General features: G+C 38.9%; 1 protein-coding gene across 6 annotated transcripts in view; it reads left to right on the top strand.

Moving 5' to 3' along the window:
• Positions 1 to 18776, top strand: part of TANK (TRAF family member associated NFKB activator) — an 87788-nt gene that overhangs the window by 13175 nt on the left and 55837 nt on the right. The window contains exon 1 of one of the 6 annotated variants that reach the window (XM_019922912.3): positions 1829 to 1977. The exons of 2 other annotated variants lie outside the window; for them this stretch is intronic. The gene's annotated coding sequence lies outside the window, so the exon portion shown is untranslated. Of the gene's footprint in view, positions 1 to 1828; positions 1978 to 2264; positions 2282 to 6175; positions 6193 to 13930; positions 17578 to 18776 lie in introns of those variants that run through there. 3 more of the 6 variants (XM_019922915.3, XM_073807648.1, XM_073807646.1) reach the window with 3 other exon arrangements.

Here is an 18776-nt window from a genome sequence, read left to right as displayed (position 1 = left end):
ATGCATGTTTCAGGGTAGGGAGTATGTGGTAAATCTCTGTATCTTCCTCTCACATTTACCGTGAACTTAAAGTTACTCTTAAAAATTCTTTTTTAAAATGTGCCGTACTGTCATGTTTAACTCAATTACTTATTACAAGAAAACTGTTCAACTGGTCATAATGCTATACACAAGAAGTTTCTGTTGTTTTTTTTAAAAACGGTTTTTAAATTATGTTTTGGCTTTGACTTTAAAAAATAAGCCCAATATTCAAGTTAACCAAGTAGAATACACCGCAATTTGGCAAGTTTTTAAATTCTTGGACTTACTGGCCTAAGGAAAGAAGTATAAACATCCATGATTCAGAAATGTAGGGAGAAACTGAGGCAGTCAGAACCCCATCCTTCTGCTCTAACAGAGAAAAGATACTATCCTAGGAGGAGCAAGATCCTGGACCTCCCTGGGAAGATAGTAGCTTCTAAGTTATATGGGACAGCATGACTAGAAAAAAGGAGCTCAAGATTCCAGGGCTAGCCTTGCAACTTTCAGGATGAATAAAGATTCTTGGATGGACTGAAGACCTGTCAAGGTATGGCTTAGCCAAGACCACTAGGACAGGAGTGTTACAGGAGTGTTCAGGAGTGTTCTCAACTTTGGAAATTTCATCAAGTCTATGGATATAGAGCTATGCTCTAGAGCAGGCTCTGCCTGACAACAATATACAGTACTCATGGTCATTTTAATCTTTACTATGAAATCACTATTTCAGCACCCTTAGTATGCTTGTGCTTGGTGATAAAGTCTTTTTCAAACACCATTAACCCTTGTCAGATATATGCAAAAATAGTGAGTTTTAAAAATAATGTTTAATTAAATAAATAGTAGGTCATCACCATGGAAGCTTCTGAAAGTGCTACATGCATTCACCCAGAACAGTTATGCTCCAGTCCATGTAGAGAGTCCCAGCCTTCAGTGCTCTCAGGAAGCTTCCACATGTGCTGTGGATTTGACTGCTCTTTTCCTGAAAGGAGTCCTCGGGATGACCTTGGTGGTGGGAAGGAGCCAGCATGACATGAGTGATTCCAGACAACACCTTTCATTTACAGAGCATTCTGAACTTTACCACGACTTTTGCCTACATTATGGATTGATTCTGCAACCATCCATCCAGTGATGTAGGTTATCATTGTCATTTGTCAGATTTTAGAGTAACAGTGTTCAATAGGTTAAGCAACTTGCCTGAGGTAGTAGGTATTCGAGCTAAAACTTTTCTTGAGTTATCTGTCTAAACTTTCTATCTTGGAGAATATTCAAGCATGGTTAGGAAACGGAATAATGGGGAATCGTAAGTCATGGGAAATGTTAAAGGTCTACTTGCATGTAGCAATCATTCAACTTTAGCAAGTACTTTTAATGAAAGGTGTTACTAGTTGGGGGAAAACCAAATGTGTGTGTGTGTGTGTGTGTGTAATTTTTCTCAGAGTGTGGAGTTTAATCACCTTAATCACATTCATATAGGGATATGTTGAAAATTCGGGTTCCTGGGCTTCACCCCAGTTGCTCTGAACTCTGGGAATCTCTAGGGGTGAATCTACGTCTTTAACAAGCCTCTCAGGTGATTCTCAGCTCACACACTGGGTGATGCTAGACCCTGTTATTTGTTGTTTGGCAAAAAAGCTAGCCAACACACTCAGGTGACCTTTAAACTTGACATTGTACGCCTTTCCGTGGCTGTGGTTTTCCCTGCGAGGAGGGGCGGGGCTGCGCTGGGCGGGGCTTGGATGAGCGGGGCTTGGCTTGGATGAGGGGCGAGAGTGGGCGGGGCGGGGAGGGGCGGGGCCGGAGAGGCCAGGCCTGGAGAGGTAGAGGGTGAAGGGTTAATGCTCCGCGCGCAGGCGCTGCCCTCTGAACTGGAACGGAAAACAACTTCCGGTTGGAGTCACTCTGCCGGGCGCCGGCGACCCGCGGTGTGAGAGAGCGGCGCGGAAGCCCTGAACTGTGAGTAAGACACTTCGTGAGCTAGTTGGTGTGTCCGAAGCCGTCGGGCACGGCGACAGAGAACTTGTGTGTGTGAGCGACGCTGGCCGTATGGGCGCCGCAGGGAGAGAAGCCGAGGAGCTGCAGAGACAACCAGTTCTCAGAGTGGGGAGGGACTTAGTGCGAGAGAAACCACCTGGGTCCCCATCCCCGAGCGGACCAGGGAGGGGCTTTCCGGGCCCGCGACGTCAGCGCAGCAACGACGGACCCCGCTGCGACGGCAGCAGGGGAGGGATCCTGCCCGACTCCGCGTCGGCTGCTCTCGGTGACTTGACTTCTTGGCTAGCCACCGGGGAGGCAGGGTTTGCGATATCAGGGTGAGCAGTGGACCCCGCCTGGAGGTCCCAGCCTCCTTTGAGGACGCGGGCAGCCTTGCAGAAGCTAGTACTATCGTTGTTACTCTTCCGAAAACTTCGTCGGTTCTTTCTGTTGTTTTTCCCCCAAGATTATTGCACAGTTTTGCTCTCAGCTTTCCTGTGGGGTGTTATCATAGCCTTGTCAATGAGAAGTTGGGTAACTTCCCCGAGGGTCACGGAGAGAATAGATGGCTGAGGCGGAAAGAGCAGAAGCAAACCCTGCCCCCAGTGGGAACCGGGCGTTAGGTGGAATCCCCAGCGCGGCGTAAACTGACTAGCGACGAGTTACGGGTGTCACAAGCTGTGCTTGTCACGAAGTGAAGAAAGAAGGGGGAAGACACTCAAACCAAAGAGTCTTTGTGTCTCTTATTATGCTGTAACAAGCAGAAGTAGAGCAGCCTTTGCTATGTCAAGTGTCATTTATCTCACAGATTCATTTGACAAGTTATATCTTAAGAGAGAAACCGGTAGTAAAGGAAGTGAAATGACATGAAAGTGAAGGAAAATAACGTGATCTGCTTCCCTACCACGGTTGGAATACACATTTCAAACGAGAGGTAGCAGAGAAGCAAGCTCTGTATTCTGCTGAAAAATTATTTTGCCCCTCTCATTAGGGAGGGGAGGAGAACCCTAAAGTGATAGTCATGTATAAAGCAGAAAATGTAACTCCTTCACAGCCCTCTCCCCAACCACAGGTACTCCAACGTCTTCCACATCTCTCATGTGTATGTAAACATGTTGTTTCGCTTTCTTATGAAAATGAGATTATGTATGCATACAGTTCTATTATCTGGTTTTTCAGATGAAAAATATATAGTGGAAATCTTACCACATGTAGCTCTACTTTATCTTAATGTCAGCATGGTATTCCTTTGCCTGGATGTACCATATGTAGTTAACCATTTCTTGATATTGCCTGTCTATATATTTTGCTCTTGTTCTACAAAATTATCTGTATTTCATTAGGATACAGATATATTAATCCTCTGTGAATTATATGGCAAATATTTTCAAGAACTATCAGTCTTTGGTTTAAATGCCCAGGTTTTGTATCGCTTAAGAATGCTGTCCTTACTCAAAAATTATTAAAATATTTTCCTGTATTGTCTGTTAATTCTTTTTATAGTTTTGTATGCTTTACTCATTAAAACATATGAAAATTATTTTTGTACATTGTATAAGATAGGGTTTAGCCATTTTCCCTGAAATCATTTGCTGAAATCAATTCTTTCCCAACTGACTAGAAATACTACCTTAATATAGTAAATTTCCACCTGTACATGAGTCTTTTTTTTTTTGGATTCTTCTGTTGCTGTGTTCTATTTGCCTCTTCCTACACAAATACCAATCTCTTTGATTAGGCACTTTTTAGTAATGCATAAAGCAAGTCCCTCTTCATTTGCCTTTTTCAAAATATCCTTGGTGATTGCGTTCTCTTCTCAGGTAAAATTTAAAGTAAACTGTTTATGTTTCATTAAAACATAACTTTTGGGGGGGATTTTAGCCATCCAGTAATATTTTGTGACTGGTATGTAGATAATTTATATATCTGGCCAACTTTCTAAACTTATTGTAATAATTTTTTTCTCTTGAATTTTCTAGGAAAACAGTCATCTAAATATAATCTTATCTCCTTCCTTATACTTCTTTCTTTCTTTGGTTTAATAAATTTCTAGCTTTTCCAGAACAGTGGTGTATAATAACATTGATTCAGGCCATCCTTATCATATTTCTTAGTTTGTGGATGTTTTTACTGTTTCATCATTAAATATGAATTTTAGAGTAAATTTCAAATAATTTTATTTATCAAGGAAGTGTCTTTAATATTTCTAGCTACCTGGATTTTTGCAGGGAATGGATTTTGGATTGTGTCTGAAGTTGGGTTTTTTTGTTTTTGTTTTTTCTTTTGGTCTGTTTGCATTGGCTAGCACTTGGAGAACAGTTTTAACTAACAGATGTTGAATGTTCATTTGGTCTGTATATTTCTTGTTGTCAAGATGATGTCTTTCCATTACTACTTAACTAAACATTTTTATCAGGAGTAGAAGTTGAGTTTTGTCATACGGCATTTTGGCATCTATCATGGCCTGTCATGTGCTTTTCTTCCTTGACCTATTAGAATGGAAAATTGTTTTAGTAGATTTTTGGGGTTTTTGTTGTTGTTGTTTTGTTTGTTTGTTTTTTAATTTTTATTAGAGTATAGTTGATTTACAATGTTATGTTAGCTTCAGGTGTACAGCAAAGTGAATCAGTTATACATATACATATATCCACTTTTTTTTTTTAGATTCTTTTCCCATATGGGCCATTACAGAGTATTGAGTAGAGTTCCCTGTGCTATACAGCAAGTTCTTATTAGTTATCTATTTTATATATAGTAGTGTGTATATGTGAATCCCAATCTCCCAATTTATCCCTCCCCCCCTTTCCCCCTTGGTAACCATAAGTTTGTTTTCTGCATCTGTGACTCTACTTCTGTTTTGTAAATAAGTTCATTTTTACCCTTGATTTCTACTTTTTGAACCAACCTTACACTTGGTCATTGTGTAATATTTAAGCATATAGGTTTCTTTTCGGTCACATTTTTATTTAAAATCAGTAATTGAGTTTCATCTGTAGTTATCTTTTTACTGTTATCTTTGGCAGAGTTTGATAGCAAGGCTATGCTGATTTTCTAAAAAGAATTGAGAAGAGTTCCTTCTTTCTCTGCTCTGAGGTAGTTTAAATACAGCTTAAGAGCTCTCTATTTGAAGGTCTGAAAGAATTCACTCATGAACCCATGTGAAAGTACAGTGGACCCTTGAATAACACTTGGGGGTTAGGGGTGCCAAGCCTACCAGCAGTTGAAAATCTGCATGTAATTTATAGTCAGCCCTCCGTGTCTGAGGTTCTGCATCCTCAGATTCAACCAACTTCAGATAGTATAGTACTGTAGTATATATTTAGTGGGAAAAAAATTCACCTGTAAGTGTATACATGCAGTTAAAACCCATGTTGTTCAAGGGTCAATTGTACATTGTTCTTAAAAACAGCAATAATATTCAGCAAAAAGGTCCAGAACTTTAAAAGGCGAACAAACAAAAACTCCTTAGAGTAAATCCTTATAAAAGAAAGGGTGTGAAACACCAATAATGTCAAGAAAGAAGAACTGCTGTACTGATCCTGGTTATTTTTGTCCCCCACCTTTTTTTTTCCCCCCTGTTCTGGGAAAATGCTGTAGGTAGACTGAGGCTGATAATAAAGTGTTTTACTGTTTTTTCTCTTCTCTACTCCAGTTTATGAAGGAAAGAGTGTTGCTTCTACAGGGGCAAGCTCTTCTATGCCCTGAAAGAAACCAGGAGGGATACTCAACTGAGAAAGCATCAGTTTCACTTTGTTGTCATCAGCTTCCCAATTTTGCCAGGAAATTTCTTGCTTTAGAGGTAGTAACCAAGCTGACATTCTACTCTAGCCAAATCCCATAGGGGAGTTTCAAAAGGAGTGGTTGAGAACATATGCAAGCTCAGCATGCTTTTACTTATTTAATTTGAAGTGAAAATCAGTAGCACCGTCTAGGGATGTACATGGCCTCTGCATACACGTAAGAACAGGGCTGGCTTCTAAGGAATACAAACCATCCAACCAAAGCCCACCGTTTTACTCAGCTAATGGTTTACTGTTAATATGTGGATAGTATTGTATTATGTAATCTTTGGTAGAGTTACTAACTTTTATAAATGATTATTTTAAATATTTTTTGATTACTTTCAAGACTATTACCTTAGATAATGGAGTTTAGCAGTGTACATCTGTGAACTGTGGAGGAGACTTCAAGACACTCGTAAGTGTTATTTACAGAAGAATACAGGCATTATGTCAAATCTTGGATATTTGAGTATCTTAAATTATCATCTATTAATCTAGAACAGATAATTATTGGCATAATTTGGGGGGCGTGCCCTAAATAAATAAAGACTTGCATGTTTTTTAAAAGCATACCTATTATCTGTAAGGAAATGGTAAAAAATAGATAGCCTGTTGATGTAAAACTTCACTATTCTAACTACAGTTGATCCTTGAACAACACAGGGGTTAGGCATGCCAACCCTCTGCTCAGTTGAAAATCTGCATATATTTTACAGTCAGCCTTCTGTATCTAAGGTTCCTCCGTATCTGTGGTTCCACCATACTGGCAGTTCCACATCCAGGGATTCAACCAACCACAACTGAGCAATGCAGTGTTTATGTTTACCTTAGATGGGTAGAACATCACATGCCTAATTTCCTTTTTGGTGTTAATACTATTTAGTTTTGCACTTCAACCCGTAGAATTTGATAAACAGTTTGAGAGAGGTCCTACTGGAGATAAAAAAGGAAATGAGGCAAAGCTGAGACTCATGGGTGTGGTCTTGGCTATAAAGTCTTCTTTTAACTCTTAGAAGATAGCACAAAAAGTTTCACCAAGTTTTAACATCCAGCATAGTGGAGAACCTGGTCTGGGGAGCTTTTGGTTTGATCAGTGGGATTGTCTTACCTTGTTTATCCTGATGCATTTAGCAATCCAGCTTATGAAAAAAATACGAAATCCAAATTCTGACACTACTGGATCTATGATATTTAAGTTTCTATTATTTTAGCTGCCTGATTGGAACATAGTAACAGTGTAGTGCAGTGTGCTATGGGTATATCCATAACCGAAGTTTACAACCTGGAAAGTGAGAACAGAAATGCAAGCTGTCATTTTGGGGAATTGGCTGCTTGTGTTATGGAACTTTCTTAAAAGTGGGAAATGATCGTAAGTAAATGTCAGGAGTGACAGTTCTCTTCCATTTCCTCTCTTCAGGCAAGGAAAACGTACATACTTTTTAGTGTCTTTAAAGGTTTACCTTAACCATCTAAGACAGAGGATGTTATTTATGTGTATATACTACATTGTTGACTTATTTTCTGCTTTTTGCTTCTGTTGCTTTGTGTGAGTGAGGAGGCAAACAGAGCTAAGATAGAGAAAAGACAGGATGTATCTCACTTATTCACCTCTTCGTTTGCTAAGATGGCAACTTTTCTGAGATAGAATATGAACTCATTATTATTCATACCCTGAGGGGTTGGGAAAAGCAGGTGACTTTCTTTTCTAGGGCAGAGTGGAAGACGTCATATTTACTCTATGTGATCCTTCCCCCATCCTGAAGCTTCTGTAGATTTGAACTGGCATCTTACCACAAGTGTGAACCCTGGTAGAATATTTACCCAGAAGCAGAATAGTCTCAGCAGTGGGGGAAACCCAGCAGAGGACCTTTTTCTACTTACTAAATCACCCACACTTGTCTCTACTTGTCCACAAAAAGTAGACTTGTTAAAGATTTATAAATCATTTTAGGGGTGGAGGTGGTGGAAATCTACCTTTAGGCCTGTGATTCTTTTCAAACTTGAAATCCCAATGTATATAACTAATCACAGTTGAGCTGCTCTGGTTGAACTGGGCAATTGGTGGTAGACCATTGTTTGGCTCATACACCTGCAGCCTCAATGGAGCTCCAAAAGCACCACTACTTTCTTTGATTATTAATTTTTATTCAGGATTGGTTAGATATCATTTGATATCATAATGCTGGTTGTCAAAGACAACAGGCTTAAGATATTTTTATCTATAAAATAAGGGAAGAAGTGTTTGTTTAAAAAGAAGGAGGGGGACTTCCCTGGTGGCACAGTGCTTAAGAATCTGCCTGCCAATGCAGGGGACATGGGTTCAAGCCCTGGTCCGGGAAAATCCCACATGCCACAGAGCAGCTAAGCCCATGTGCCACAACTACTGAGCCTGTGCTCTAGAGCTCACGAGCCACAACTACTGAGCCCGCATGCCACAACTACTGAAGCCCGGGTACCTAGAGCCCATGCTCCACAACAAGAGAAGCCACCACAATGAGAAGCCTGTGCACCTCAACAAAGAGTAGCCCCCGCTCGCCACAGCTAGAGAAAGCCCGCGCGCAGCAACGAAGACCCAATGCAGCTAAAAATAAATAAATAAACAAACAAGAAGAAGGAGGGTGGGAGGAGTTAGAGTACCACTTCAGAAAATTTAACATCCAGATAGTAGGAGTCATAGAAAGGGACACAGAAGGAATGAAATTGCTCAAAAAGTTATTCAAGAAAATTTGCAAGAACTGAAGGGTGAACTTCCACGTGGGTTAAGTACAAGATCAGAAATCAAAATGGCTCTGGACTTCAACAAAAACAAAAGGGAGCATAGTAAAACTTATAAAACTCTGAGGAAAAATTACTTCCAACCTAGAACTTTTAACCTGGCAAACTGTCCTTTAAATCTGAGGGTAAAGATATTTTCCGTTATGAAGGGTCTCAAAAAATTTACTTTGCAGGCACTTTATCAGGAAGCTACTAGAGGGTTTACTTCACCAAATTGGGGAGTAAAACAAGAAGGATGAAGATGGATACTGAAAATGAGGGATTCAGCTAGAGAGAGAGGTGAATAAAGGGAATCATCAAATTCAAGTTGAAAGAAAGTCTCAAGATGAAGGCTTTCCTCTAGGCATAGAAATCAACAAATCTAGACTTGAGCAAGTCAGAAAGGTCAAGGAGAGATTCTTCTAGGAAGATGAAATTGATAGAATAATTGAAGTGTCTCAGTGGATTGAGGAGTTGTAGTAATGATAATAAGAAATGAAACAAACAAGAAATTTTTTCAGGAAAAATGTTTTTCAGGAAAGGAAAAGGAGCCATAGTATATTATATGGCTCAGCAGTGAATAGCATTACGTAGTCATAAGAAAGTTAAAGTAGAATGCAAATCTAACCAAAAAATAGGATATAACTATATGAGGAGAATGGAGAGAATATAAAGGGAGGGGAGATTTTAAAGAGAGCTGAATCCTTATTTTGCATAGTGGGAAGACAAGTAAAACTGAAAACTCAGTAGTGGCAATATTAACATGTTATTTAGAGATACAGAGATAATACCAAAAAGAATCAACCAAAAGGGACTTCACTGGTGGCGCAGTGGTTAAGAATCCACCTCCCAATGCAGGGGACACGGGTTCGAGCCCTGGTCAGGGAAGATCCCACATGCCACGGAGCAACTAAGCCCGTGCACCACAACTACTGAGCCTGCACTCTAGAGCCCGCGTGCCACAACTACTGAGCCCACGTGCCACAACTACTGAAGCCCACGTGCCACAACTACTGAAGCCCACACTCCTAGAGCCCGTGCTCCACAACAAGAGAAGCCACTGCAATGAGAAGCCTGTTCACCACAACGAAGAGTAGCCCCTGCTCGCTGCAACTAGAGAAAGCCCGCGTGCAGCAACGAAGAGCTGACACAGCCAAAAATTAAAAATAAAATAAAAATAAATTTATAAAAAAAAAAAGAGGAATCAACCAAAAGAGCTGAAAATTGTTGCCAAGGTGAAGCAGGAAATGGGAAGGGAGGAGAGTAAGGTACTACTGTTTTTCTTAAACCTTATAAAGTTATTTTACTCATTAAAATGTAGATGTGTTATGCTTTGATTAAAAATAAAATAAAAACTAAATTAGGGTGAAAAGAGCTAGGATGTTGGACTTTCACATCAAAGAGACCTGGATTTATCTGGGTCTTCCATTTTCTCATTCGTTGAACTCAGGCAACGTATTTAACCTTTTGAAGCTCAGTTTCCTTATCTGGAAAGGGAACATTAAAATAAGGTAGTTTATGTAAAGTAGCAAGCAGTTTTTACCTCAGCAGGTGTCAGTCTCTACCCCTGTCCCTAAGGTTTCCCAGGAGGAAATAGGGAACCACCACCACTGTTGGGAAGCCTCCCATTCAATTATAAGACTAAGATTGTCCTTCTGGTTCATAGCTGTGTGCCTATTCGGATTGAAGGCATGGCACTGGGATCTATGCCCTTTCTAAACTATCTGTAGATAGTTAGAGAATTTAAATAGAATTGAGATGATTTAGAGTATTGGTAGGGGTAGAATCAAGTTATAAGGACTGCTTGGTGGGAGAACTCTGGTCACACTCAGATTTCTCTTTCAGCATGAACTTCAGTGCAAATGCCATTAATGGTGTCTCTTCCATTAATAGAGAAAGCAGTTGTCACATAGACTGATGAACTGTGGAAATTTCATGGAATCAAGATCGACAAGAGTGCTATTGCTCTGGACCATCTGCCAAAGTATCAAAATACCTTTTTTTTTTTTTTTAAGAACATCTACCTTAGCAACTGCTATTTTTGTTTCTCAATTCTATACACTTCTTTTGGAACAGTTCATAAAGCAGATCACTGTGGAACAAAAGGACACTTTATGAAAGCCTATTTCCCTGCCTTGGTGCATATTTGTGTAGTGTTTTACAGAGTACAGTGCTTTCCCAGTTATGACTTGATCCCCTATGGCAGTGATTCTAAATCTTTCACACTTGCTTCTCCCTCTTCCTCCCCTCACCGCCCCCCTCTCCACCAAAAAAAATTATGATCCAAGAAGTCTTGGACAGGGGTGGCTGATCTGTTTTTTGAAACTGCCCTGGATTATTCTAATGTACTGACAGGTTGGGAACCCATGTCCTACAGCATGCTGTACCCCAGACATTCTAAACTGGGACAGATGAGGGAACCGAGGTCCACAGAAAGGCTACAGCTTATTTACTCTCACCCATCAACAAGCATATCTAGACTGGACATGTTTTCTGCACTTCAACTCTGATTCTATCTTTGGTTGACTAGGCTTTTTAATTTTGATTCTCTAACTTGTATTAAGAGAGAAATTAACACATTTTACACAAGATGTGGTCTCAGTTAAAAATAAGATTTGGAATCTTATTTTATAGCATCTTTTTAATTTTTCCAGATGCGAAAGGAAATGAAACAGAATCAAATTTTTTAATAAACTCTTGCTCCTCCACAGTAGGGTAGCATAACAAGCTAGACTTAACTAGATCTGAATATTCACATTTGGGATCTGGGACTTAACTAGATCTGAATATTCACATTTGAGGAAAACTGGAGTGGCCCTGAAAAGAGTAGAGATTTGGGTAATTTTGGCACAGAGGCAGGTTTGAGAAGTTGGTTTGTCAGGCTACCCAGGGATTTTTAGTCCTGTCTTCAGGAGTATTCAACAGTAGGAGTAAGAAAGTGTGTTGCATGGTATAAAAATACTGTATCTGGTTTTAAACTTCTATCATATTATACATTTAAAGTCACAACCTAAACATCTTGGGAATGACTAGGAATGGAGATCTGGATATCTCTGAAACCTTATTTATTTTCTCACTGGAGTTCTCTCAGTTACTTCTAATAAGACAAGTTGTGACTTGCAAACATTTGCCCAGCAGCCTCTAGGTGTCCTCAGGGAAATTAAAAGCAGCGGTATGAAGAGCCGTAGAGTTCTGTGCTGGTAATTAAGAGCACAGAGTACAGCTTATAATTATGTAGGCTTTTGCCTGTTCCCATTTATCATTGGTAATATTCTCAAGGCTAAATGACTGTTCAGCGATTTCAACTGCAATTTAAGAGAAAATAGACCTTTTTGTGAAAAGGTCCTCTGTCTCCTGAAGTTTCATTCTCTTTTCATAGAAGAGCTCTCTCCTTTCGTAGTGGTTATGATTTAGTAAATGACTCAGAGATGCTGGAGGGGCCCCTAATCTGTTAACTCATGAGATTTTAACTACTTCTTTTTCAAAAACAACTTTGCCCTTTATGAATCTGGTGCAACGTGTGTCATCTCTTCTGGTTGGCGGGACCTTTTTAAGATTACTGAAAATATTTTTTCACACTTTTTAAATTAAAACCAGAAGATAGGTACAAATGTTCTACTCTTGTGAAAGATCATTAATAATACTATTTCATTATCATAAATTTGGTAGAGTAGAAGAGAGAGACTTAAGAAAAATAACACATTCACTCTACCAGAAAGTTATTTTTCTTGTTATTTAACACTGTATAAATGTTAACAGAACAGAACGTTAGATAACATTCCTGTTTGGCTAATAATCTCTTCATATAAGGTAACAGACTTATACTAAAATGCCTTACTATTTTACGCATATCCTAGTTTTCCTTCTGACGTTGTCCAGTGGGCCTATCCTCTTTTTTGGTTTATATTTGGGAGAAAAAAAGTGTGCATCTTGTGACACAAAGTGGTACAATAACAAGTATTGCTTCTTTCTCCCTCCACTGTTTTCTTTTACAAAATGTAAGGGGTTTGTTTGTTTGTTTCTTTTTTGGTAAAAAGATTTTGGCCTGGTTGACTGTCAACCAGTATCAGAGGACATTAAAAACTTTAAGAATATAAGCAGGAGGGAAGGCATACTTAGCCATCATTTCTTCCTTTAGATTTCATTATCACTCAATTGGTACATTTTTCCTGACTGTTGTTAATTATGTCTCTGTTAGCACTTTTGTTCAAAATTGAATTCAATATCCTCTCCTCTCCCCCTCAGTATTTCTTCCTGTTTCTCTGTGGCTGACTAGCATCACTGTTTGCCTAATTTTTGAAGAATATGGCTGGTGAACTATCTTTAACAAAATAACCTTATTACTTTACTTATTAAAATATAGATTATAGGACTCCTTCCCAGGCCAACTAATTCAGAATTGCTGGGCCCTGAACGCTTCCTTCTTGTCTGTTGTACAGATCCAGTTGGCCAACAAATCCTATTGATTCTACCTTTAAAATGTCTCTTGAATTCATTCATCTTTCATTTTCCCTACTCTAGTTTAAGCCCTCATCTTTCACTCAGAATACAGCAGTAGCTTCTTATGGATATCTTCACTTTGTCTCCCTCATTTGTTTATATTCCCTGCTGATATCCAGTTAATCTTTCTAAAACATATCCATCTCCTGCTTGACAATCCTCCATTATTCCTTAATGTTAGCAAGTTAAAGTCTAAATTTCTTAAGAGTGACATTCAAGGTCTACTGCAATCTGGCCGTATCTAATCTGCTGTGTAGTATAGTTTATGTAGTTAGTGCACTCTGTAACTCTAGGGTGTAACTCTTTCCAATTATGGTCTACATGAACGGTACCTATAGGGATCTTTCAGTGCAGCACAATCACACATGGTGGCCCTGACTATGCACCTGTCTTAGCACCCTGACCTCTCCATCCTGTCTGTACATACACCTTACTTTCATAAATACAATACTCACCACCAGTCCCTAAATGCACAATACTAGTGATTTCTCAGAGCCTCAGCTCCTTCAGAGTGAATGTTCTTTCCCCTCTCATTCTCTACTTGTTGAAATCCTTCTCATATTTCAGGTCCCAGTATAAGCGTCAGATCCTCTGTGAAGCCTTCCACAGTTCCTCTCATGTTAATTGTTCCTTCTATTGAGCCTTTTTCCTGCTTATACTCTTTATTTAACAGTTCTTTCTTTTCTTCTTCTTTTGAGATAAAACTTAAATACAATGAAATGTACAAATCTTGAGTGAGCCTTTGGGTCAGTTCCTACTAATGCTTCTACCTATGTTTCCCAGATACCTATCAAGATACGCTTATACATTTTTACACATTTATAATTGATCTGTTAATATGGTTAATCATTTCCATGTGTTTCTGCCTTACTAAATTATAAGCTCTAATTAGAGCTTATAAGGCAAAGACTATGAGTTTGTCTCTTTCCCATGGAAAAAGGAGAACCTACTGTGTGTTCAGCACTGAACCAGTCTTGAATATTGTACCAGTTAGGATACAGCTCAGCTCCTCTCTTAAGAGACCCCCAAAGACACTGGCTTAAACAAATAAGACAGATATTTTATTTCTTTCACGTATTACAATTCAAAGTATAAGATGTCCAGAGCTGATCTGGCAGTTCCACAGTGTCAAGGACCTGTCATTCTTGTTGTTCCACATCTCCTTGTTCCACCATCCTGGAAGTGTTGCCCTCACCACAGTGTTTCGGGTGACTAACCACAATATTCCATCCAACTGGGAAAGGGAAAAAGAAGAGAGCTTGTCTTGGAAGATATACTTACTTGCCGATGACCAGAACACAGTCACATGACCACATCAGCTAAAAATCAGGAATACTAGAAGAGGAGAGAATGGATATTGAGGAACAGTTAACAGATATTGCTTCATATATGATCTCAGTCTTCACAATAAACCTACAAACTATGTATAAGAAAACTAATGCTCAGAAAAGCTAAGTAAATGGCCAGAAAACTGCAGATCTGAGATCTGAACTCAAAGCCTGTACTTTTTTTTCATTCTACCTAGTAAAGTGTTAGGAGGGACTATATAATTGTTATGAAATAAAGAAAGTCATTAATTTTCACAGTGTTACATCATGTATTTTCATATCACATATTTTCACAGTATCATGTCTCTTCTAGGACATCCCACATAACTTTATTCCATACTTCTCATTATCTTTAAATGAATTACCATATCAACTGGCTTGTAACTTTTAAATCTATGATATCATTTATGAGGAAAAATCACTATATTTGCCAAGCAAAAGCTTCTATACTCTGTATTTGTTTAGAAATGCTGTCTAGTCATAAAGTTGAAGGAGATTGTCTTGTAACCCCTTCGCTTTAAAAGCAAGGAAAATCGAGGTCCAGAGCAGATATAGGACTTGTCCTGTATTCCATTACTACCCTTGCTTCTTTTCAAGCATCATGGACAAGGACTAGCCTAATTAATCACTTCTATAAGTAACCATAATTGTTATACTTAAGAATTGTCTCAGGTTTGCAGAGTTGTCCTGATCTGGAAATTCAAACTGAACAATGCATAAGAAATGTGTGTAATCCTGGGCTGTTTTAGTGAAGAATGGATATTATCTAGCACAAAAAAAAAATCTTTATAATTGTCAGGAACCTGTTTTAGAAAGGATGACTGCTATTTGACAGTCAAATAAAAGGAATGGGTGAGGTCATTCCTACCCATAATTCAAAACCCAAGTCAAATGCCATCTACCTCTCAAAGCCTTTCCTAAACCTTGTAAATTGATGTGAGCACTTTCCTTTCCAAACTCTAGCCTTTAAATATCTCCAGGTACTCATATATATTCTTTAAGTTACAGCTAATGGTGCCGTCGTCAGGGTAGGTTTCATGTCTGTTTTGTTTTCACTACATCAGTGGCGGCCAGCCCAGGCTTTGTTTTTTGTTGGCACTCAGTAAATGTTTTATGGAATGAAATATCCATCATGGCATTTTAGGAGAATACTTTGCAGCTGGCTTTAATAAACAATCCTTGAACTAGGAGTTTCAAAGATTTAGTCCCAGTCACTTGCTTATAGCTTTGTAGCTGTATGCAGGTCATTTAACTCCTCTGAGCCTTATCAGTCAGATTGGAATACGAGTAACAGGAAATGAAGAGCTGGTGAAAAACTTTGTAAAAGGAACACAACATTAAGGTGGCACTATCCCTAAAGCCCCTTGCTGCATCCCACATAGTGCCTTACATGTATTAAGCAAACAACTACTTCAGTTTTTCTAATTTAATTGAATCATAATGGTATATATTTTATTGAAATCAAAGTTTGGCCCTAGTAGTTGACACAGCTTTGTTGGAGCTGGGAAATTTTACCAAGGGAAAATAAAATTATTGGCCCTCGTGCAGGCTGATTCTCCTATCCTAGAACAGTTTCGTTATGAACCAAGGATCAATGAAAGAGGAAGCAGCCTGATGCCCAGGGATTTTCTTAGTACTTCTTCCTGTGCAAGCACATGCTGGACCTGGGAGGCAGAATAGGAACTTGCCACCCTCCATTTTCCATCTTACAGGAACAACCCAAAGGAAAAAAGGGACTTCTGTCAGAGGAATAGAGGTAGGTGTGACAGGACTATCCTGAAGCCAGGATTACCCTGGGGGTGGGATGCTTTGTATTCTGCCCACCCAGCTATACTGTCTTGGGCATCAGTGAGTTAAGTTTTTCCTTGTGTGGTATGAGGAAACTAGTAAACCAAACCCAGAAATAAAGAAATTACCACGGAAGGCTTTCCTTAAAATACATTTAAAAGAGTGAAGCCATAACTAGAAGAATGTTTCCAAGGCAGAGCTGGCTCTAGCTTGGACCTCCTGGGTTTAGGGGATGAGAGTGGCCATTTGATTTGAGTTTGAGCATGTTTATTGTAAATAAAACCATTTCCCTGGAGCCTGGCAAGTTTTGCAGAAGACATACCAAAATGTAATTGAATTGTGACTGCCTCTTAAATTGTGAAATTAATTTTACACTTAACAAATGCTTTAAAAAATAGAGGAACAAGTGGCTTTAAAGTTCAGAGTGTTAATATTTGAAATCTGTCCAATTTAATTAACTGCGTCCCAGAGACTGTTTCCTTTTTCTCTGGTCAGTGTCACTGATCTAACATCCAATTTTCTTCTTTGTTGTGAGAAAGGAATTAAATGCATCATTTATTTAGTTGTATTGACCTGAATCATATCTCCCCAGCATACATTCTTATTTCAGGAAATCGGATGCATCCATGTGGAATTTACTCAGTAACTCTTCCTAGTGACATTTGTGTGATCTAATTCAAGGAACTGAAATGAAGGCTGCACATGATTTACTTGCATATGATGCAGCTGTTTTTAGTACTGTATTTACATTTTTAAAAGCAAGAATGCACCTTCTTGATGGAACAGACATGCATTTTTAGATTCACAGACTCAAGAACCGTAGAACAAAGAAGTTTCTTAGAAATTGAATCCAGACATCTCTTTTTGTTTTGAAGAGGTAGAAACTTGAGTCCCAAAAGATTTAGTGGCCCTGAACTAAGCTCACAGGGTCAGCCAGTGATAGAACAAAACAAGAAACTAGATGGGTTCCCAATTCAAGCCTCTTGTCCCAGATAAATATAGGTGTGGTTTACATTGACAATTTGTTATGACATCTGCAGCATATTAAGACAGTGATAGACAACCTAGCCACTTAGCTACTTAAATCATCTAATTTCTGCATGAGCATATTACAGTATACTATAGTCCCTTTAGCTACCTACCCTTATTTTTCTTTTCCTGCTTATATACTTATTTTTAATCTTGTGTTTTTTTTAAGCCACCCTAAATCAATTTTTTGAATGATAATATCTAAATAAATACTCGAAGTGATGCTTTGTGTTCATGCTAATTACTCATGTTTCCGTAGTGTCTACGGTATGTCAGAGATCCTGGCAATGTTAATGTTATCCTAACAGTATTTCATCTTTTCCATCTATCAGAAGTAGCAGTAAAAACAAATTTCAAGTGGAGTGCCTAAAAAATATATCATTCTTTCATTGCTTCACAAGGTAAAGACACTGTAATCCCCATAATAAAATCCTTGAAATTGTTTTTATCAAGCCTAGAAAATAACTTAGGAGTGTATTTAGTATCTTAAAATGAAAGACTGGGCTTCCCTGGTGGCGCAGTGGTTGAGAGTCCGCCTGCCGGTGCGGGGGATGCGGGTTCGAGCCCTGGTCTGGGAGGATCCCACATGCCACGGGGCAGCTGGGCCCGTGGGCCACAGCTGCTGAGCCTGCGCGTCTGGAGCCTGTGCTCCGCAGCAGGAGAGGCCACGATAGTGAGAGGCCCGTGCACCGCGATGAAGGGTGGCCTCCGCTTGCCACAACTAGAGAAAGCCCTCGCGCAGAAACGAAGACCCAACACAGCCAAAAATGGATAAATAAATAAATAAATTAAAAAAAAAAAATGAAAGACTGGCTGATGGGATTGAAATATTACCTAGGTATTTAAAAGGGCATTGTGATTTATGGTAAACTGATTTTCAACAAGGCTGCCAAGGGCATTCAGTGGGAAAAGAAAAGCCTTTTCAACAAATGATACCAGGACAACTGGCTAGCCACATGCAGAGGAATGAATGTGGAGCCCTACCTCATACCATATTATACAAATTAACTCAATATGGATCAAAGATCTAAATGTAAAAGCTAAAATTATAAAATTTCTAAAAGGAAATGCAGGTGAAAATCCATGTAATCTTGGGTTAGGCAGTGGTTTCTTAGATATGATATGAAAAGCACAAGAACAAAAAAAAATAGATAAATTGGACTTCATCAAACTAAAAACTTCGTCAAAGGGCACTATCAAAGAAATGAAAAGATAATCTATAGAATGGGAGAAAATATTACAAATTATATATATATGTATGTATATATGAAAAGTGGGCAAAGGACTTGACTAGAGATTTCTCCAAAGAAGATATACAAATGGCCAATAAGCACTGTAAAGATGCTCAACATCAAAACTGTGATGAGGTATCACTTCATACCCACTAGGATCCTAGCATATAATTTTAAAATGGACAACAATTATTGGTGAAGATGTGGAGAAATTGGAACTCTTGTACGTTGCTAGTGGAAATATAAAATGGTACAGCTTCTGTGGAAACGTCTGGAACTTTTGTGGCAGTTCCTCAAAAAGTTAAACATAATTGTTATCTGACCCAGGAATTCTGCTCCCAAGCACATATCTAAGAGATTAAAAACAT

The sequence above is a fragment of the Tursiops truncatus genome, chromosome 7 (genome assembly GCF_011762595.2).
Source record: "Tursiops truncatus isolate mTurTru1 chromosome 7, mTurTru1.mat.Y, whole genome shotgun sequence".
NCBI lineage: Eukaryota > Metazoa > Chordata > Mammalia > Artiodactyla > Delphinidae > Tursiops > Tursiops truncatus.
The sequence above is the reverse complement of the archived record's forward strand: the minus strand, read 5'-3'. Positions and strand labels throughout refer to the sequence as shown.